The following is a 15,182-nucleotide window of genomic DNA, read 5'->3' as shown; positions in this document are numbered from 1 at the left end:
GAAAGGGTTCTTTTCAGAACTTCAACTTTTCTTATCTTAGTTTTCATGATGTCTACTCAGACTCTTTCCTTTTCTTGACTTTCTTTTAAATATGTCTAACAGACTGGCAAAGGCAGGCTGGTTCATCCTTCTTTCCAAAGAAGGCTAGATACAAAGTCTAGTCGTTTAGATGCTTCCACAAAAGTTTTTCATATATTTAGAGAAGTATTGCTGTTTGCATTGCTTAGGAACTAGTCATGTGTATATCTCTCAGTCATTCTTTAGGTTCTCTAAAAATAAACACAACAAACCCCTTGCTATGATATTTTTAAACTGTAGTTAAAGGAGGGTAATGATATAGGAAGTTTCTTTGAGTAACAAAATAGGCCTAGAAATATCACTTAACCCTCTGCCCTAGAAATTGGTTAATATAGTAGATTTAAAGAGGACTATTTGACGATCTCTCACCTTCTTCTACAATGTGCTCTACAACTCTTTTTGATATTTCTCTGCTCCTCCTCAATGCTCCCTATTTGTCTGGTGTTCCTCCCACTCCTCCTGCTTCAGTTCTTTTTTATATAGACAGATCACTTTTAATCTTGCTCAGTTAAGGAATTCATCTACAATAAAAGGAAATAGCTCTGTGATTGGGAAAAAAAAAAAACGATCTGTAGAGTAGAACAAATGAAAACTACCTTCCCTACTGCCATTCTGGTGTGAGGCAAGTATTTCATCATCACAGTGTTGAGCTCTGAGGAAGGAATCTCAAAAATAACAATGAAGAAACATGAAGCATTATTTATTATCCAAGACTGGAACTTTAGTTTGTTGACTGGTACTTATCATATTATTATAAAGAATATTACAGATACATAGCCTATATTGCAGTCCTCTGTGAAGGGCCACTACCGTTGTGATACTCAAAAGTGGAATATTCAGTCCAGGAATGTTGGTATTTAGCATGTATATCTTCAGTGCACTAAGCTATTAATAAATCTTGGTCTTGAAAGAATATGTTTTTTATACAAAATGAAAGTATAAAAAATAAATTATGAATTGTATAGACTGAATAAGCTAAAGGACACAAACAGTATCAGAGCAAAGTTGATTCCAGTCATGTCATGAGCATCTTAGAACAATGAATGTGATTAATTTGGTTGAATAGATGATGTGCTGGAAAGGAACTACCTGCTTTCTAAAAGATTTTCAAGGTACCTACTATCACTGTATAGAAATAGGATGAAATGGTGATTTAAGGTCTTTATTGTAACAGGTGCTAAAAGTTAAAATTTGTAGGAGTGCGAATCAATATGGGGTATTTTGATATGAGTCATCTATAATGTGCTTTGAGGAGGAAGTTGGAAGATGCTCTCCAGAGACCCTTCCAACCCGGTGATTCAGAGATTCTGTGAATCATAATTTTGTTCTGTATGTAAACTAAATCAATGGCCATATAGTCTATACAAGTAGCTATTTACAGCAATTTACCCAGAACAACTTAGAAGCATGTGTGTATGTACAGAAAGAGAAATTATAACCAGGGAATCCAAAACGGACATCAAATCAACTACTCCAAAGCAATTTACACAGATATGTAAGAATGTCTTCATGTGCATATGGAGATCTGGCAACAAGTCATCCTGTGATGTCCTGTGATGAAAACTGAAAACAGACTTGTTGCCAGATTTCCATATGCACATGAAGAAGATTATTTTAAGAGTTGGTTATGGTTACTTAAATGAATTCGTTAGTGGTGGGTTATATCACAAAAAAGAAAGACAATAATTTTAGTTTTAAGTTTCAACCCAGAGTAGTTTCTATAACCTGCTCTTTGTAACATGGATTTGTTTTCAGGATGAAAAATATTTCTCCAAAAGAATAGAATTCATTATAAAGTAAATATTTTTGCCAAGTGTTATGAATTGTCTGAGAAATTTGTATTTTTTTAAATTGCAAAGTATTTTTTTCTTGGCAATATATCAACTTTTGAATTTTCAGGCAAGGTTCATTTTTTTGACATTTGAATCCAGAATACATAACTAGAGGTACTTTGTTTCCCTTGGTGCCTTCAGCTAAATCTGGCCGCTCAGAGATGCAAAACTGTTCTCTACCTAATGACAGTTGGGAAATAAAAAGATGTAACTTCTGTGCAAGTGGCATATTGGCTCACAATAGTGTAACAAGTCCTGATGTGGTTATTTTGAAGTGCCTTCAAGGTGTATATAATAATCTTTTTTTGGCTGCTAGTTTCAACTCTATTCTTCTTAAGCACAGTAAGTATATTATTGTGTTGAAGGGATTAACTTCTTGGTACAGGTACTTTCCTGACACAAGCCATTTCAAGTGATTCTGAAAACTCTCAAGGCCATTCTATTATAATGATATGATCATTTTAATGTCACTTAAAAAGGAATATATAAATTTAGATGAGTGTTTTTTTCTCAAGTTTCAGAGTATTGTTCTGTCACTGAGATGCAGGCATGTTGATGAAGAGTTATCTGCAAAGTAAACCAAAATCTTTCAAATGCTCTGCATAGAATTCCTGTTGTTCTTAAAGGGGTTTCATTTATTTGCTACAACCTATGCCAAGAAGCTATCAATTTTTTTGGTATTTCATTTGGTAAGAGAAAGGCATAAAGACAATTTGCACCATCTCTCCAAATGCTGTAGTATCTTTTCTGAAGGTTCAATTACATGACAAATCTCTTGGCCCTACCATATTTGTTACATTACTTCTAGGTGAAGTGGTAGGTTTCCTCTGTACAAAGATAAATTTGAAACTTGTAGTTGAGCAGCAAGTGTTGCAAACATCAGAATATTTATACACCATGAAATATAGGAAAATATCCTTTAGTCTGTTGTCTGGTGAATTGGGCCTTTACTATCTCAACTTGCAATACAAACCAATATATTGTGTCTTAGATCTATTCATTTAGATTTAAAAGCATTAACTCCATTAGTTCAAATGAACTTCAGTAAGAGCCGTTCAGGTCTGTGCACCCCATTGGAACAACATGGTTGTAACAGTGGTTTCTGCAGCATGCAGACAGCTTTAAGCTTTTTACTCCTTACAGTAAGCATTAGTGACACAGTAAGAAAGTCCCTCCATGTACTTTGTACTAGTCTAAACAAGACTGGTGACAGGTATACTGAGTATCTAGAAGGTAAGCTGCCTGAAAAGAAAGCATATGGGCAAGTTCAGTTAGCCAGAGAAAAGGCTGTGCCTCTGGGAGTATGTACATCACACAGTACAAAATGTTTAGCCTACCCACAGCCACTCTAACACTGTGATCCTCCCTCTAGCAACAGCAGAGATAAAAAACAATATAATTTTTTACAAAATTACTTTACAAAAATTACAATTTCATGCACATTCAATCACTTACCAGGAAGAAAACTCATCTCTCTAATGAAACAGTGTGTGCTGACTTTCTGTCTTTTAACTTGTACAGATCATAAAACATATTTTTTTCCTAGATCTTTAATACAATAAAAACACCAGGCTGGGTTACAGCACTAGCACATGACTGAATGCAGTTGTCAGCTCTTAGTTTAAAAGGTTCTTGTCTAAAGCTGACCACACTTGTCCTTTCTAGCTAGCCTAAAAGACAGTGACAAAATAGCAACTGGTCCTTACGCTGGACTGGTGATTCAGATTTTGTCTAAAATGACTTAGTGAAGGCTCAGCAACGCATTGCTCTTTACCTATGCAGGTGATTCATCATCCTCCAAATAAGTATGACTCGCCCTTCAGCACCTCATCAGTGCTGTCTGATCAGTGCTCAGATTCCAGATCAAGGAGGTAAAGGGACCCTGTGACATTATGTTCAACTTATACTCCTAGTACTGCTTGTATGTTGGGCAGCTGATGAGGCTTGCACAGCAAATCAGTTTCTTTCAGCTGCTCGTGTGTGTGCAAACACCTCAAATTCTACTCCTCTCTGAAACAATGCACTTAAGTTTGGAACATGTGTTATGAAAAGTTGTATAAAATAAGAAAAGGGATTCAATGCAAAACAAAACATGTAGATTTCCAAACGAGAGGAGCTAAAAATCTGGGCCCATGTAGCTTTATGAAGATCAGCAAACAGGTAATGCAGACATGAAAAAAGGGAAGATATTTTTGCCACTTTCAATTATGACTTCTTCCAATCCAAGATCCAAGCAGAGATGAAACAGAGGAGCACCACACACTTAAAATTTCACTTTAAAGATGATTAAACATATTTGAGATGCACCATGTAAATAAATGGAATCATTCAGTGTTATAAGACATGTGCAAACCTGACAGATAAGAGTACCTCAACAACAGAACAACCAGTTTTTAAGGGATAATAAGAACTGCCACAAATATTTTGGACAAGATAAAAATAAATGGCAATGTAAATGTTAACTGATTTGGTCAGAGAGAGAAAATAGCTAGAATAAGATATTTTGTTATTGCTTTCTGAAGGGTTTTGTTATATTTTCCCTGAAATACCTAGTATCTGCTGTTGATAAACCCTGAATGATGGACTAGACAAAGCAATGATTTGATGAAGAGTGACAAATGTAATGTTTCTGTTTCAGAAGACTCACCAAACAAGCTAATCTCTACATGTTATTTTGGCATCTTCCTTTGAGACTATTGACAAAGTTTATTCCTTCTGGCAAATTTCTGTTTACTTATTGTTCAGCATTCACAAACTTAGAAGGAAAAGCATTGACTGTGTACTTCCCTTCAGCCACACAAAGGTCATCTTGTAGACTACAGATGAAAATGGTAATTACCCAGATTAGTGATGGCCTTGTGACACACTGGTACCTTACATACCCTTCTAGTAATTCCTGAGCAATTCCTGGAGGGGCTGTTCAATCCATGAGAAGGACATGGGATGGGGAAGAGATGAACTGGACTAAGTGCACACATAGTTGAATGGCCAATTTCATGCATATTACCTCAAGGCTTTCTGTGGTTGAGAAAGACAGCACTGCTTTTATGACAGTGACTTGTTTCATTTGCTTTATCTCAGAGTAGTAATTAGACAAATATGAAAGTAGGGTTAAATTTGGCTTATCTTCTGAAAATTTGAGTTTGAGTTTATGCTTTAAAGCACAGTTGCAGTGTTCCTGTGAAATACAGCTGTACATCTAAAATAACAGGGGAAAAAGCATTTCAGAATTTAGTGAAAGACAAAGCTGCTGGCTGAAGGGTGACAGGCTGTGTATGTGCTAAGCTCTTGCATGCTCTTGTTAAGTAGTCTGGTCACAGCCTTTTAAATAAATGCAGAAATATTTCATTTGCAGCACAGGCTTAGCTAAGCCATGGACTTAATCAGTGTAATGATAGGATTTTACAAATAATTTGGATTTTTCATTTTTAGTTGAATCTAATACTATTTTATGATCACATATTTCACAGAGTCCCTCAGACAGTTGTAATAAATTCATTTATAGATACTCGCTTACATACAATAAATAAACCATTGGTTTATTTTTATGAGGAATCTGTAAAAGCTTTGTGTAATGATGAACAGTAGCATGAGAATAAAAAAACAGAAAAAATAAATTTGACTTCTTGTTCTTCCCTTTCTTAACCTTTATTCAATGGGTTTAGTTTTTATGGTCCACAGAGGGTAATTGCAAAGCCTGAATTAATGTGATAGATTTATTGTTTTGGATTTTTTGAATATGAAATCTACTGCAGATGATATTACATTATGCATATAATGGCACCTTTTATTTCCAGCCATGATGCTTGTGCAGTGTTATTTTCCATTGTAATTGCTGGTCAAAAAATTAGTATGAGTACATATGCTCAGATTGAAGTTTTAGATCCCCAAAATGCTGGAGGGACAGAAATCTTGTTCTCCTTGCTGAAGATTGAGCTACATGTACTGTATCATACATGTAAACCAAACCAGATATTGATATCACTGGAAGGCAGCAGTATAATTTTTATTTACTTGTATGTTAACTCTTAATATGAGTTCCTGGGTTTAATAATGAAATAGGAAAATGGTTTCTGTTAAGACTAGAAATACTTTTTTTGTACTGCTGTTTCTTGTAAAGAGCATCAGAAAACACCTGGTTTTCCAAATAATTCAGTGTGCTACTTGTGTGGGATACTGTATTGCTGTCACACTCGGACAGGAACTGTTTCACCTTCTTTCTTTTCCTTTCCTGTAGCTTGTATGTGTCATCTAAGATACATTTAAAAAAAAAAAAGGCATTTAAAAAATTGGATTAAAAATGAAGGAAATCACCTTTCTCTTGGAAAAACCAGAATTGTTTAGCATGAATATAATAAAAGGACATCTTAAAGGTAGCCATTTCTTGCAGTGCATTTGGGTGAGGGCTTTTCATGCTGTCTTTGGAGATGACTGATCATCAGGAGGGCTTTCATGCAATAAACAGGATGAATTAAGGGCCACTGTGCTGCTGGAAAGCCATGACACAGTGGCTATTACTGAAACTAGGTGGGATGATTCCCATGACTGAAATGTAGGGATAGATGGGTACAAGCTCTTTAGGAAGGACAGGCAGGGTAGGGAGGAGGTATTGCCTTCTACATCAGTGACCAGCTGGAATTGGTGGAGCTCCACCTGGGGAAGGATGATGAACCAGATTAAAGGGAAGATAGGGGAAGGTGATGTTACAGTAGGAGTCTGTTATGGGCCACCTGACCAGCAGAACCAAGCAGATGAAGCCCTAAATAAGCAGGCAGAATTGGCTTCTCATTCACAGGCCCTGGTCCTCATGGGGGATTTCAATCACCCTGACATCTGCTGGAAGGAAAACAGAGCAAGGCACCAGCAATCATAGGTGACTCATGGGTACTAAGGGAACTAATGGATGAGGTTACTCTATTATATTCCAAAAGCGGTGGCAGTCCAGTGAAGTCCCCACTGACTGGAAAAGGGGAAACATATCCCCCATTTTCACAAAAAGAAAGAAAAATGATCCAGGCAACTATAGGCCAGTCAGTCTTACCTTTGTGCCTGGTAAGATCATGAAGCAGATCCTTCTGGAGGCACTACTGAGGCAGAAGAATAACAAAGAGGTGACTGGGCACAATCAGCACGGCTTCATCAAGGGGAAATCCTGCCTAACAAACATGGTGGCCTTCTATGACAAGGTCACAACATTAATAGACGAAGGCCAAGCAACTGATGTAATTTATCTGGACCTGAGCAAGGCCTTCAACACCGTCCTGCACCACATCCTGGTCTCCAAGCTGGTGCAGTTGGGTTTGATGGACAGACCACTCGGTGGATGAAGAACTGACTTGATGGCCACACCCAAAGAGTGGTTGTCAATGGGTCCATGTGCAAGTGGAGGCCAGTGAAAAGTGAAGTCCCTCAAGGATCAGTACTGGTACCAGTCTTGTTTAACATCTTTGTCGGTGACATGGACAGTGGCATTGAGGCACCCTCAGCTGATGACACTAAGCTGTGCGGGACAGCAGACACAATGGAGGGAAGGAATACCATCCATAGGGACCTTGACAGGCTGGAGAGATGGCAGGCATGATATAGGCTGGGCAGTGACTGTCTTGAGAGCAGCCCTGAAGAAAAGGACTTGGGGGTGCTGGTGGATGAGAAGCTCAACATGAGCCACCAGTGCGCACTTGCAGCCCAGAAAGCTAATAGTATCCTGGGCAGCATCAAAAGAAGCAGGTTGAGGGAGGTGATTCTCCCCCTCTACTCTACTCTGGTGAGACCTCACTTGGAGTACCATGTCCAGTTCTGGAGCCCCTATTACAAGAGAGATATAGACGTGCTGGAACATGTCCAGAGAAGGGCCATGAGGATGATCAGAGGGCTGGAGCACCTCTCCTACGAGGACAGACTGAAAGAGTTTGGGTTATTCAGTCTGGAGAAGAGAAGGCTCTAAGGAGACCTTATTGTGACCTTTCAGTATCTGAAGGGGGCCTACAAGAAAGCTGGTGAGGGACTTTTTAGGGTGTTGGGGGGTTTGGAACTAGGTGATCCATGAGGTCCCTTCCAACCCTGACAATTCTATGATTTTATGATTCTATGATAATATTATGTGTAGAGAAAAACTCTTCAACTTTGGATTTGAATTTATAAAGCATTTTAAGAACTTCTTTTGTTGGTGATTTTCTCAGTCTCAGCATTTAGTACACGTATAATGAAGATCTGAGCAGTATTAGTGTTTTGACATTCTATCTACTTGTATGTAAGTGATGTTGTGTGAGTGGGAAGAGAAGTTAAAGCTGGTGTAGTTAAAATTCAGACTTCTTGCTTTCTTTAGTATACACCCACACAGCTGGAAATACTCCATAACTTTAAAAGCAAATCTGAGGTCAAGAAAAATTCAGTCTTATTGTTGTTACGTTCTGGTTCTAACAGTTCTATATTATCATTGTTTGCTTTAAAGTTGATTTTTGCAGATGAAGAGTACTGCCTTGAATTATTTTCTCTTTTAATTTTTCTTCATTTTATCAATCAGGTTTATTAGAGGTGAGGGAAAAGCCTAACAAATAGATTAAAAAAAAAAAAAGAATAGGGAACAAAAAGGGAAATAGCTGCAGGCCATGATGATAGCATGAAGCTCCTAGTGGCCCTTAGTTGGGACATGTATTGCAAATAAGTGAAGTAGTAGCACAGTCAATAGGAAAAATTTATAAGGCAATGGGAATTTAGATATTAAACCATGAACAAAATAGCTGATCCAGTTTTGAGGCACTGAGATAGTTAATAATAAAATAGTCTTTGGCTTTGTTTTATTTAAAATAGTTCTAGATTTGTTATATCTATGCAAATATGTTATATAAATATGATGAAACATATTTATATGTTATATAAATATGGAAATTTCAGACGTGTGACCTATTGCCTCTCCAATCCAAAAGTCCCAGTTGAAAACCTTGTATTTGAGCAATTAAACAAAAAGATATTATCAGAAACTGATACTTAAACTGTGTAAAAACTGAATGTGAACAGAATGAGAGTCTGTCCGTTCAGACACTACGCAGTCAGGAAATGTCACAATTTATGAGGGAAGTTCATGTCTTAGCATGCTATCATTCCTCTCAAAGAACCATGGACTCATAGATCTGGTAGAAAACTCCAGAATTAACCTGGCCCATTCTCTTGCCCTGTAATGGGTTTGGTTGTGATTTACTATTTCTTCCAAAAAAAAAAACTTTGATAATGGACTACCTCTAATCTCTCCAGGCAATCTATTCCAGCCTTTGAGTACATGCACTACTAGATATTTTTCCCCCTCTTAGTGTCTAATTTTAAACTTTGTTCCAGTTTATTACATCTTGTCCTGTGCAAAGCAGACAAGGAAAACACTTAATATTATTCTTCTCTTTACAATAGCCTTTTATATCCTTGAAGACTTACCATGTTGCCTCTAGTACTCTCACATTGAAACCTTTCTGAAATACAGTGCCCAAAATCGGACATGGTGCTTTAGCTGTGTCCTAAGCAATGCAGAGCAGAGGGATTATTTCTCATGCCCTGCAGGTTATTCTCTTGTTTATGCATCTCAAGACCATGTTGCCATTTGGCTTTTTTTTTTGCTTGTTGAAAGCTTTCCTTTCTTGTTTTGCTACAGTGTGCTCAGATGTAGAAAGATTTTGTTCCTAATGCATGCTCGATGTTGTACATTCCCAGGACAAATGTCAGTTATTTTTAAAATATGTCGAAACCGAATTCTGACTCTAATTTTAACCTTCTACATGCTGATTGTGAGCAGCGCTACATGACTCGCAAAAGAGTCCAGCTGCCTTTTTTTTGTCACTTTCCAAGCATTGTAAACACAGAAAATGTTCTGACCTGGTAACCAGAACCTGAATGCTAATCTGTAGAACAAAGTGTATAATATTTATTTATTTAAGTGTGCAAGCGTAAAATTTTATACTTTCACATAGGCTTCTGTATGGGTACACAAACACATTTTGCTGTATCCTATTCTATGGGAGAAGGAAAGCAATGTAAATGCAAAAGTGTTGGGTCTTGGCGGGTGTCTCCTCTGCTACCATGCTCAGATTCCACTTTCCATTTGTTTTGGTGGAATGTGCACAGTGCCTTTTACTTAAAGCATCAAGAAATCAATGAATTCTGAATTTTAAAGTCATTGAACTCTAACCCCTCAGCTGGATGGTTCGAAGAAATGCTTGACTGAATGCCACTTGTATAGGGTCCCATCTATGTTGAAACAGTTTATATGAATGTTTTTATATCATATTCCTTTCAAAGTTTTCTTTGACCTGTGTCTCAGATGAAAAAGTATTTTGTTGTTTAAAAAACATCATAAACTCTTGCTGATTTTCAAGTTATAAAGTTGTAGTTATACAGAATCGCTATGTTTTGTAAGTACTCTCAGTAGACTTAAATGTATCATTATCTGAATACAGAGTGGGTGGAGGTGGCTCAAAGGTTGGTTCAGGCTCAAAGGTTGGTTCAGGCTCAAAGAGAACCACACCACTGGGACTTAAGTCCTACTCAGGTCTTTCTAAAGTTGATGGAAAAAGTTCCATGTAGCCACACAGAGACTTCTAAAGTTATGTCCTAGATACATAGTCATTAATATCTGTGTGGGCCTTTCAAAATCAACTGGACTCCACAAAGAGAGACCATACTTGTTTGAAATGGATTGGCATAGCAGGGATTTGCCTATATTTTATATCTATGTAGAGGCTAACCTTCACTACGTGCTACAAAGAAAGATGTTACTTCTCTTTAAGGATTTCCTAAAAATCCTTATATGCAAAATTTCTGCTAGACCAGAACTCATTTGTAATGAACTAATCATGTGGTACTTTCCAATGTCAAACATTTTTAACATCTGATGCATTTTCAAGTATTTCTGGAAGCACAGAATGGAGTAGCCATGTGTTTTTGCCATTTAGTAGTACTGACATGGAGCTATATGATGGTAGTGCATTACTTTAAAAGAAATATGGATAAATGCTCATGAAAATGTTCTTCCAGGAAGGAATGCAAAGGCAACTTCAAGAGGGATTAGAAATCTATTTGGCTTGTCTGCTAGGAAACTTGGCTGCTCATCAGTCTCTCTTTTATATGTCTGGTTCTGAGTAATGCCTTCACTTCCAGCCATGTAAAAACAACTCCCTTTGTATATTTCCATGAGATCAGTACAGATTCATTCTTATAGTTCAGCAATGTTTGTTTGACAGTCTGTTGAAAATGTAACTGCTGAATCATCACTGGCTGTCCATTATGAGTAAATCCCTCTTACCTTTTAAACAACATGACTCATTTTGAAGGATACTAAAGGTATTTATTACTGTGATTGCTTCTTGGCCTAAGTGGTTATCCAGAGTTTGAGATCCTGCAGACTCCTCCTGCAGGAAAAGAAGCTCATGATAAGAGCAAGGGATCTCTGTACAGAACTGCATTGAAGAATACCCAAAGATCTGATTTTGTGCTTAGAGGATGATCTGAACAAGAAACAAATTCTTTTGCCTGTAGCACCACCAGGTTTCAGCACAAAATGTACAGATTTTCTAACAACCCATCTCCTAGAGATATTTCACACTACATTTCATGCTTTCTTACAATTTCTTTACTTGTTCTCTTCTTTGTCCCTCATATAAATGTAGATGGATATTTCTTGAAATCACCTCTTCCCAGCGCATTTCAAATCCTTGGAGTCTGATGTGTACCTTTTGAGTGATTTGGAGCTTCCCTTCAATTTATCTACAAGACATTTGTTTCAATAGCCTAATTAAACTTAACCTATGCTATTATTCTGTGGCAGTTTGGAAGAAAAAAGCATGATGTTTGTGAATATTACCTGGACCACTAGCTCAGATTTAAAATTATGAAAAGGTTCTTTTCCTTTTGTTTTAGATGTCCTGCCTTCTCCTTCTGTCCAGACCAGAAACCTTGTTATCGTATCAGATCCTTTTCTTTCTATGTCCAGGTTATGGATTTGTCTGACAAGTCTATGAATTGACTTTTTCTGTGCACTGACCACCTTCTCTGTAAGGGACAGAAAAGGTCCCTTACCTCTGAAAGCATATCAGTTCTGGACTCCAAATGAAAGTGCAAAACGGAGGAAAATTATGCTGCCACGAGACTGCTTCTTCAGACACTTTGGAGTACACAAGGCTTCAGCTGAGTTACAGATCTCTGTATTTCACACTGCTCAAAGTATGTGAGAGAGGATTTAATGACAGGCCAAAAATTAGAAACAAATTTCTATGAAACCAAAGTGGCTGTGCAGATATTACTGGTGAAGCTCTCTTCTCTCTGTCAGAATCAACCAGATAACCTGTGCATAAACCTAGGTTGTTTTCCTGTCGTACTGCTGGCTGATGAGTACAAGCACAATATCTTAAAGTGTTAGTTTTATCCTTAGATAAGAAACCACCTTCTGCACCCTGATCCTTTTGAGTGAACACCTGAAAGTCTGGAGAGTCAATCTCCAGACAGATTTCCTCCATCCCCATACTACCTCTCACATTTTATTCCCTCCATTTTTTTATGTGTGCCACCAGCTGTTTTTATCTCAGCTGAGTGGTAAACAAGTGTCTTAGCTAGCTCCATCTGTGGTCTGGACGCAAAACATACATGTCACCCCTCACGCTCTTCTTTTTACTCTGTGTCACACAACTCTCACTAGCATACGTGCTTCAATCTGTTGCTCTACTCCCTCTGTGTGAGCTTTCATTTCACATACCAGGAGGCAGAGAGGTTGGTCTAAAGAGGGCCAAGTCTGGATAACCTTGCTTTTATTCCCTGGTGGGCTTGATGGCTAGGACTTGATTGTGGGAATCATGAGGCAGAGAATACTTGTATTGCAAGATGAGACAGCTTGACCAGACGGTGGTGGTTTCTTCTCGTTTCAGGCCATTAATCAAACTAACCCAGAACTGCAGAATGTGTGATGGCTGGCTAGGGGCCAGTTAGATCTTTAACTTGGTCAGTAAAAGTGTCCCATCTGCCTAACACTATAAAGATGATAGATTCTTTGCTAGGACATTCTGTGCTTTGTATAATAATGAGAATTAGCCAGAATGAGAGAAAATTAAATATATGCTTTTCTAAACAGCCCCTAAACCAACTTCCTGGCACTCTTGGGGTCCTGCTGTACAGTCATAGTTACTACTTTTCCGATAGAAAAAGAACTACTATTTTTGAGCAAATATATGCCATATAAAATGTTGTTGATCAGCCTGGGTTTTCCCTCATGTTCCCAATCCAGCAGCCTGTAATTCTAGCAGAGGTAAATCCCATTGTCAGTGGTATTTTCACCTGAGGAAGGATTTCGTAATAGTGGTTTTTGCAAGGGACATTTGTAGCAAACAAATGCCGACCATTCCTTTTCTCCACTGCAGGGTAATTGTGTTATAGTGAAAGGCTTTTAACTACAAATCTGACTGAATTGCTCAACCCCCCTAGGAGACATTCCTGAAACATGAATTTCAGTCTGGCATGCTGAACGAACTGTTCCTGCAGCTGCTGTTATTGCTGACCAGATCTGCTGTAGGAGGAGAGCACTTTAAGACAGTATAGCAAGGCAGTTCTGAGAGAGTGTGGGAGAGAATGGTGCTGTTTTGGAGCCCGAATGATATTGATTAAAAGCCTCAGCATGGATTTTAAAAGTAGTATAAGATGTAGCAATTTTATGCACAAAATACTCATCTATGTAGTAAGTTTCTGGTTATCATTCTATTGACCACAACCTGCTTCTCACTGTTTCACTGTTCTGTAACCAGAGTAATAGGATAAAAAAGGATTCACCTTTTAATTTTATCAGGTTAATTTCAAACCTAAAATCAATTAAATTCCAGAATGTACTATACTACTAACAGTGATGATCACCTGTGCATCAGACTGCCTTTTCTCAGCAGAGTCTGGTTCATATATTTAACAAATGTAAGCATGAAAAGGTGCTTATTACAGAGTACCTGTCATAATTTTTGAGTTATTCTTATGAAAGCATGGTGTTGACACTAAGCTCCTGAAGCTTTTCGCTTTTCATCTTGGCCCAAAAGATGAAGTAGCTCTTTAGAGCTCTTTAGGAAGTAAACCACAGCAACTAGAACAGTGTTTTAATTCTTCCTTGTATCATCTGTGTACCAGCAAGTTTATATGATTAATCTTCTCGTCTGTTCAGGAAGAGGCATGTGCAAACTTAAACAAAGCAATGGGAAGCAGGATACTCATAATAAAGTGCCTCATCTCCTTTTGGTCAGTGGACTGAGATAAAAAGCAAAATGTTTCCAAAGCTTCATGACACACAACCACTATTCTCCTTCTCTGGAGGTATTTCAAAGAATAGCAAAGCATGAGAAAATCCCTAAAATTATTTAACAGCATCTTTCACACAACCCTTTATAGGTTCAGTCAGGGCTGAATATTATTCTGATAAACAAAACATTCTAAGGCACAGGATTTTACCATTTTGCTGGAAGATAAATGGATGGGCAGGGGCAGTTTCAGGATGCTTACCCAACATCACAAGCTCACAAAATCCTAGAGGGTGTAACAATTCATCCATGCTCACAGGAACATATGTGCCCCAACATCCTGAAAGAGAGAAAACGGGCACAATGACAGTTTCAAACTGGAAGTCCACAATAAAATATTTGATAGGGTAATAAGGGGTGAGGGTATGAAGCTAGGGGCATGGGAAGTATTCTGACCAAAGGAACCTCATGACACAGGACAGAAGTATATTCTTCATGGCTTGACTGGCACCAAGCAAGTTCCCTACAGCCTTTGGGGAGCTGTTAAAAATGTAGTGGGCTTTGTTCTGGTGCTGTAACTCTGGGAGGACTCCCATCTATCATACTTGCGAGGCAGTATAAATGTATTTAAATATGGATGTAGGCTATGAAGACATTTTTATTTTGTAATTTCCTACAAAAATAAAATCATACTTTATTTGCCGTTTATTTTAAAAGATCCTTCAAGAATACAGCATAAGTCCTATGAGAAGCTTCTTTAGCCCATTGCAATTTGAACTCTTTCAGATTTGTATGGAAATAATCAGCTGCCATGACTGAGATACAGGATGTGATCTCAAGGTATGTATTGTAACTATGTCCTCATTCAGATCAGGGGTGAGACCTGAACAGTGTTTCTCCCCAGACCTCTAACTTTCCTGAACAGAAAGCCCTTAGCATGTGGACCAAAAATAGCATTAAGTGGTTCAAACAGGTCTCAAATTCAGATGATGGCACGTGAAATGTTGCTGTCTATACCTGACAGGTA

The 15,182-nt window shown here is 37.9% G+C and overlaps 1 long non-coding RNA gene across 2 annotated transcripts in view; it reads right to left on the bottom strand.

Moving 5' to 3' along the window:
• LOC137441294 (uncharacterized) overlaps positions 1-15,182 on the bottom strand; it is a 74,616-nt gene that overhangs the window by 36,955 nt on the left and 22,479 nt on the right. For both annotated transcript variants that reach the window (XR_010987373.1, XR_010987372.1), the window contains exon 2: positions 14,418-14,495. This is a non-coding gene — a long non-coding RNA (uncharacterized lncRNA). The remainder of the gene's footprint in view (positions 1-14,417; positions 14,496-15,182) is intronic.

This window comes from Melanerpes formicivorus, unplaced genomic scaffold (genome assembly GCF_026170545.1).
Source record: "Melanerpes formicivorus ecotype bairdi unplaced genomic scaffold, bMelFor1.0.p_v2 SCAF_5, whole genome shotgun sequence".
Lineage (NCBI taxonomy): Eukaryota > Metazoa > Chordata > Aves > Piciformes > Picidae > Melanerpes > Melanerpes formicivorus.
This window is presented reverse-complemented; position numbering and strand designations above follow the sequence as displayed.